This window comes from Pinus tabuliformis, chromosome 5_1, assembly GCF_031772625.1.
Source record: "Pinus tabuliformis cultivar Carrire ecotype Pingquan chromosome 5_1, CPIR1, whole genome shotgun sequence".
In the NCBI taxonomy this organism is placed as follows: Eukaryota; Viridiplantae; Streptophyta; class Pinopsida; order Pinales; family Pinaceae; genus Pinus; species Pinus tabuliformis.
In genome coordinates, this window is record NC_142305.1 from 643,731,146 (window position 1) to 643,739,920 (window position 8,775).

Consider the following 8,775-nt stretch of genomic DNA (forward strand, 5'->3'; position numbering starts at 1 on the left):
AAAAACGATTAATAATAAGGTTAATTAATGTAATAATAATTAAAATAATGTACTTAAGATAATGTAATTAATGTAATACTAATTAAAATTATGTAAATAAAATAGATTAGTAATAATGTAGATAATGTAGCAAATTAAATTTGATTGGTAGTAATGTAGTTAATAATGGGGGACCAAGATTTGCTAAGTTTTCCACTCATCGTCATGATTAAAGTTATTAGGGTTTTTTTTCTATCTCTAAGGCCTCTCTGATTTTTATTTTAGAATAATGATAAATAACTGGCATAACTTTGGAATTCTCCAAGCAAATTTGGTGTTTGGTTACTTTTGAGTGTTCAACAAATGCAAATTTCTTAGATCTATCATGAATGCTATGAACACAGTACTCCTTAAGCCTAGCACAGATCGAGCGATTAGTTTCTCCAAAGTAAACTTTTCCACATCCACAAGGGATCAAATAGACACCTTTGTTTCTTTTAGGATTATCTTGGTCTTTAGAATGGTCCAACATTTCTTGTAAGGTGTTAGGAGTTCTATCCATGACTCCCAACCTATGTCTAAAGAAAGATAATCTTGACCTTAACAAGAGGCTATGTAAGGATGACACTAATCTACTCATCCAACCAACAATGTTGGAGCTTCGTAGCTCTCCAATGTACCATATCAAGGTAAAGCGACACCCAATACTTGGAACTATAGTGGAACATGGATGCTCTGAAAAATGAATCCCACTCAAGAATATCGCAATATAAAATGATGGTTACCAACACGTGCTCAAATGGCTCACTGAAGAGCTTCCTCAACCAACTGGCTTCATAATAATCCATACTCACTGCTATATACATTCAACCTCAATAATGCTTCCAGAGCAACCAAATCAAGAGATATAGCACTAGATGTGCTCTTTCCATCCATCACACTGCCAACCGAGCCAACATCAAAATATTCATGGAATCTTAGATTCCAGCAGTGTACCTCAAATTATAAATAATAGAATCACAAAGATATCTCAATAAGCAACTATCCAATAGATGAGGCTCATCCATAGATCGACCTAGAGTCTTCATAGTGAGGCATATGACTGATAGTGTGTTTATCAAGAACACCAGGGATCCCACAAGATATACATATGCATACCAACAACTTCTCCATCTCATCAGACCTTTAAGTGTAAGGTAATAGTGCATCAAGACTAAGTCTTCTGTATTGACTTCAAAAGTCAACTCCCTCTTACATTGATAAACGAGAGGGTCATCAATTAGAAATCATCAATAGCTGCATTTTTCCAATCCAATCAACTTGGCTTGTCCATAGCTCCCTTTGGATATAGGGAACATGACCTTGTCAAAACATAATCATCGAGCCACCTATAACCTGTCCCTTTTCCTTAGGTCCATGTGCCAAAGTCATCAATCATAATCATGCAACTTCCATGCAACCTCTCAAGTAACATGGATATATCAAGGCATCATCAGAGTCATCATAATCATAATCCATTGCCATGGCTTGCCTTCATCAATAGACACCGAGTAAGAAGAGTCATCGGGTCATACTATTGGGGATTCTTTAGATCCATCTAAAGCATTCCTTCACATGATCATTTAGCTTTCAATCATGACCTTCTCATGCATGGGATGAGAATTTCCATGAGGGAACTACACAAAAACAATTCTAGGAAGCTTGCTTCAAATCATAGAGTAAACTATGAAGAATCATCATGGTCCTTCTTCAACCAGAGTGAAGAAACTCTCCCATGAGTTTGTCCCAAAATAGTTGCATTATCCTTCATTGCTAGATTACTGCAACCAACCCATTAAATTACCCAATCCATGATGAGGAGGGGTCCTTCACATCCAGACATCCATATTCATAAGAGCATCCTTCATACGATCCTGGAACAACGCATTAAAGTGCCCATTGACCCAATCAAGATGCCAAAATCAGGGTCCTCATAGTTCCCTCTGCTCATCGTGCATGCAAGACATGATTTTCCATTAACATACTTCTTCCAATGCTTTCTTCATGAGGCACCTGCAATAAACATAAACAAACACTACCATGCACAATATGTCATCATAAAAGCATAAGATACGTTCTAGGGTTTTCATACACTAATGGAGGATGGAATTCAAGACATCATCCTCATCAATCATACTCTAGAATCCACAAACCCAAAAAAAATGAAAAAAAAGGATTTCTTATGAGGGAACATAATAAGGTTAGGGTTTCATAAGTGAGCTAGGGTTTCCCATGAACCATCTAGGGTTCTTATTCAAATAAATCCCTCCATCAAAAGATCCTTAAAAAAAAAAATGCATTGCACGTACCTTGAGAGATACCATACCACTAATTTTACGTTCCCAGAGGCTTCTACAAGGGTCTGCTCCAAAGTGTCTTGCATTTCTATCTATCATACTTTCAAGGGTACTATCATCCTTATCCAAAGGTGCCAACGTAAAGGAGTTGCATACTTTTCCTTTGCTTCAACTGCTAGACAAAAATAGGATCACATGGAGGGCTGCCACTAAACCTTCTCAACAAAATCACATCAGCTGCTAGATAATGAGCAGCTTAGTCAACAATATGACATTATGGAGGGATTTTACTATTCTTCAAAAATCATTTTCAAATTGATGTCTAAAGGGACCATCCCTTCTCATAACTGCATCCTCTATTTTCATTGGCTTCAGGACACCTTTTATGAAGGCTTCAAAGACATGAATATATATATATTCCTTATTGATTTGCAAGTCGGCTTCAATGGAACTGTTTATAACACACACACACACATATGTGCACTTGTAACAGTGATAAGGACTCAACCTCTTCTTCAATACACATAATAGGGTTCCTTGATTTTACTGATATGGATGACATAGGATGCCCACTGATTGTCTTTTCAAGGCTACAATTCATACCTTGCAAATATATGCATACAAGATCTCGACTTCCTTAAATTATGGAGGGCCTTAGAACTGTCCTTTATAATGTTGTGCCACTAATTCCAGTACAAGTCCTCCTCAAGATGATTGATAGGATACCACCCTTCTAGCTATAAATGAAGTTACCTTTAGGGCCTAATAGTCCAATGAACACAATGTATCAAAGTCCACATAAATATCAAATTTTCCCTTCATATTAGGGCATTTAACTTTCTTCAGGACAATGAGAATAACAAACTGATAACATGGATGCATTGTCAAGAGCAACAAAAGAAAAACACCCTTCAATTCTGCGTGTGCAAAGAAGTCATTCAGAATTGCTTCAAACAGAGGGCATAAATACTTTGTTTATATTTAGAATAAATACCTTCAAATTAATGTACAAAGATGCCACGAATTGATCCACAATAAATTCCTCAGCGTAGATGGGGAAATTAATGACTCGATTTTAAGGTTGTTGTGGCTCAATTAAAAATGCTTTCACTTTGAAGAATAACACAGTGAAACCCTCTCCAGTTAGGTCACAAAAATTAATGCTATAGGTTTAGTCCATGGTTCTTTATATGCCTTGAATTACCATAGGCCTCCTAAAGGGATGAAGTCTTGCCAAAAGGAGTCTCACTAGTCTCAAGCGTTTGAAACCTTGATGCATGCCATAAACCATAGAATAGTGCGAATACTCTGCCTAGATTACTGCCCTACCATTGGGTCCAGAATCCTCCATTGGTGGCCAATCAAAGGTTCAGATCCCACAGGTAGCACAATCCTAAGCCCAACAAAAAATGACAAAATTGTGCCACAGATGACCTTGGCTGAGGCTGAGTAGCCTCAGATAGTCTGCTCCTTCAGCAAGTGACCTAAACAGAAAACAAGAGAAAAATTCCAATCTTCCACAGTAGATTCGTTGCTCCACAGGGACACAATACTGTTGAAGGAGGACTTTAGCATCTTTAGATTTGATTAATGGCCTTCATGAGTTATTTAGCCCAACTCTTGCATATACCCGGACTTGCATTGTTTTTTCGAGACCTATCATGTTTTTTTGGGCGTGCAGCAAGATACTTCAAATGCATTAGTAGTCCATTGCTTTATCTTGACTTCAGGGAAATTTGACAACATCTCTTATGATTGCATTCCTCCTCTTACTTGGGCTTGACCTCACCCGGCTTTGATACCATGTTACTTTTTGAGTTAACATGTTCTTTGCTTAGGTTAGTTACTTCATTAATCCATTAGCTCATTATTAATTCCATTAATCTATTAGCAATCACGTTAACCATTATCATATGACAATAACTGATGAAGGAACATCAAACATAAATGCAGAAGACAATCTAAGACAAGAGGACACCAGATTTGGCAACTGCCAGGGAAAAACCCCAAGATGGGGAAAACACTTTGATCAATTATTCTTATTATTATATCAAATGTTCAACAGAGAGAAAGAGAGAGAGTACAAAAGTCAATATTGACTTGCCAAATTAGAGTCAAAACAAACTTGTCAAATCTGCAGTCAACAATAGTCAAATTATGCCCTAATGAGAAAGTCAATGATGGTGAATGCAACAACACACAATCCTCTATGGAGCTCGATCAAAGGCAGTGAAACACGACCTTTTGAAGTGGTCAAAGTCTCCCCAAAAAATCATAAAGACAATGGTCAAACTTGTTTAAACTCTACGGTAAACTCTGCATTCGGCTCTGTGGTCAACCCTGTAATTAGTCTACGCTAAAAGTAAAAAAATGCCTTAGTTCCTGAGCCAATAGATGTGCCCTGCCAAGAATGAAATTCTGGTACAAAAAACGCAGTCAAAGGAGGTCAAACTAGCCTCGGTCAACGTTGGTCAAACCTACAACAATCTCTGTAATTTCGGCCTTGTAATTCATCCTTCTGCTGCCACATGTGTGAGGAAAAGAGATGCCCAATAAGTTTTGTGAACCAATCATATGAGGAGAGAGAAGAATGTGTCACTAAGTGAGTGAGGTTCCAAATGAGTTTGGAGGTATCTCTTATTGATACAAATCGATGAGGGTGAAGTGACATGTCTCTTGGGCTTCATGAGCTTACATGAAGATGTGGCAGACCTTGACAATTTACACATGTGTGGGAATAAATTCAAAAACAAATTTCTTCTTATCCAAAAGAGGATCACCATCTCCATCAAATGAGTTGTCCAAAGTGGAATTTGGTCCTAGTTCCCAATTTTAACAAAAACCTGTGCTCCACCTGCTCCATATGCATCCAATTATTTCCATTGGACCTTTTTCCCAATGGGGCATTAACTTCATGACCTATAACCCTCATTCGACTAGGGGGAATGGCTACATTATCATTGTTGTAGACTATTTTACTAAATGGGCCGAAGTGATGCTACATTCGACAACAATGGAAAAACTACTATATTATTTCTTTTCAACCACGTTATTGTCGAATTTGATGTGCCCCAAGCCATCATTACAAACCATGGTAAACATTTTTGAAATTACATGATGTCTAAACTCACTGCCAAGTTGGGCCTTCAACATGATAACTCAACTCCCTATTACCCACAAGCTAACGGGCAAGTAGAAGCCATTAACAAGGTTTTGAAAATGATGCTCCAATGCATGGTAGGGATTCATAAGACGAATTGGCCAACCATTCTTTTTTCTTCTTTATGGGCATACTGAACATCTATTCAAACAACAACTTGATTCATACCTTTTCAGTTGGTGTATGGTCTATAAGCAATTCTCCCAATCGAATGTGAGATTCCATCCTTAAAACTAGCCATCAAGCTTCTTCCTGCAACTTTCACAGAAGAAGTGTTTTTTGCATCTATCCCGTCTAGATGAGACTCGATGCAGTGCCTCCATGGCCAACGAGGATCACAAAAAACATGTCAAATCACACTTTGACAAGAATGTTAAATCTCTTGCCTTCTCATAAGGTGACCTAGTCCTTTTATGCAACCAAAAAGCTAAGAAATTAGGAGTTGGGAAGCTCAAACCATTATGGTTAGGTACGTATATACTCAAACATGTACTAGCAAAAGGGGCCTATGAACTAGTTGACTTTGATGGAATTCCTTTGGTGCAACCCTGGAATGGGTTGTACCTAAAAAAATATTATGCTTAAGATATCTTCTACATAGTGAATGTGTACAAACTATATAGGTTTGCTGGTATGTTTATAGTGTGAACTTTCTATTGCCTCTGCTCATCCTAAATTTCATTTGATTTGCAGATGTCGACATTCTCTCAACTATATGTTGGTTATGTTGATGGCGCTAGTCATAGTACTCAGAACCTTTCTTTCGTAGTGTGGGCAATCTATGCTCCTGATGATGAGTTAGTGAGTCTACAAGGGATTTGTATTGGTCGCTCGACTAATAACATTGTTGAGTATAGCGCAATGATCAAATTGTTATCTGATGCTATTTCACATGGCATTTGCTGCTTAATTGTCAGAATTGATTCACAAATTGTGGTACAACTTTTAAATAATGTTTATTCAGTCAGAAGTCCAACTTTATTATGCATGTTTTTAAGGGTTTGCCTCTTAGAATGACATTTTAATTACATCCAATATCAACATGTTCCTAGGAGCCTTAATACATTAACAGATGCATTAGCTAATTATGTATTGGACATACATTTACAACACATGTAAATACACAAACTATAATCATACATTGTGCAAGAGAGTAGAATAAAAGTAGAAAACATCCATAGATATAAAATTGTATATAATGTTTGGTTTTACAAAAATCGTGTTCAAGACACATAAGGCCACACGACCTATAATATCAAAATACTTGCAATTAAAATATGGCTCAAAATCCTCTTAGGAAACTAATCCCTATGATGTTCCCGATAGCATACAATCGCCCGAGAAACCTTGCAGAGTAGACGACTGATACACTCTGGCACTCCTATAGTGTATCACTGCATATGGATAGGGACCTCATTAATCCCTGTGTCTGGTACAGTCCGGGTCGAACCCTCAAGATGATGCTCAAACTCGATGAGTATCTCCACGATGTCAGGTTCACACATCTCCTCCTCTATCCATGCAACCTCAACTTGAACAAGATGTGGTTGTGCTCGGCGATGAATAGGCGACATGCTTACTAGTCTCATTGGTTCAATATATGCATGTAAAAAACCAATAGTCAGTCTCTAATACATAAAAAAATTGTAAAATCCAAAACACCAAAAATATTGAAAATGACTTTGTTTACTTGCGTCACCCCATTGCTCACCTTTGGGTAAGACCAACTCTGGGTCTCCACGGAAATAAAATCCAACATATGGGTAGTCCTCAATCACGATTAATTGCTTTCGTAGCCATCTAAAGAAGGTAGGGGTAAAATGATCATGATTAATTGCTTTTGTAGCCATCTAAAGAAGGTAGGGGTAAAACTCATCGCAGGTGTGCCCCCGTGATGAGACATCAGATCTACCCATTGCCTCATGTGAGGTACTCTAGGTCCCAAAAACTCACAAGATATCCGATGAAGACGAAGTAATGATATCCTCTCCAAGGAAAAATATATAATGATAGAACCATTCCCAAAGTTCTTCAATCATCCTTTCTTGGTTTGATTCAATTGTTCCTTCAGGTTCACCAGAACCCCTTCACACCAATTAAACATTGTCGGCTCCAAGAACTCTAAAGCGTACTACATCTAAGTCTTGGTGGCTAAATGCAAAGCAACACTGCTAGCCATCCAAGTAATAGTGAAAATGATTGTCCTGAGAGGAATCCATACCACATCCTTTATCTCAAGCTTCCCATCCTTGGGTATTTCAGCATGAAGTTGACAATGGACAACAATGTAATCTCTCACTATCTCCCCACCTCTCCTAAAACCAGATAGTGAAATGGGAGCTCCTCTTCGTGACAGTAAGTACCCCAAACATGAAGTATTGTCTGTGTACATCCCAGCATTTGACCAAATACTCCAGTAACTCTAATTGGGCCCTCATGCCTGGAATCATAAAAAACTTGAGAAGCCCACAGTTTCTCAAAGCTTGAATTGTTGCTGGCGTTGTAAAATGTAATTAGGTTTGGTCTTCATAATGACATGTAATTATGATCTTTGCAAATGATGAAAATAAGAGAATAAAATTATTTTTATAATGAATTGCTTCATGGGTTTCATCAGCAAGAGATTTTATTTAGATGGTTCCCATTGAGAGCCTTAGGATTTGTCATTAGAGTCAAAGAGTCAATGTCATGTATGAAGAATCCTTCTTGGGGATATAGAAATGTATATGAGTCTATAAAATGTCTAGAAAGCCCTCCAACAACAAGCATTAATCCTCCTCTTGATGTCAGCCTCAAGATGCATAAGAAACTCATGTCGGTTCAACTTATTATGGAGACACAACCCTTGAGATACACATGTCAGCTTATTTGTGGAGGACCAACCACTATAAATAGGTGTGAAGACACTTCACATTTTCACAGTCAGAAATTCATATACATCTCTGATATTTTCGGATGGATAGAACAATGACAAGTTCAGATTTCTAGTACAAGCAACCAATGGCTCAAATCTCTGAATTTGGGCGGATAGCTACAGTTAGGAAATTCAAATGTCTCTGTAATTTCATATGGACAGATGCAAAATACACCTCTATGATTTTGGATGGGCAATAACAAGATATCTTTGTGGAAACTACAATGACACAATTCAGAAAGGAAGTGAGACTACAATTCAGTGTTATCTCACAGTCAAGGGAATTTGGATCCCTTTGAGACTCAAATCACAGAAAAGGGAGAACAGTTCGGACGGGTCAAGGGACAACAAGGAGTGATGAAGGGACAATGAATATTTGTCTAGTT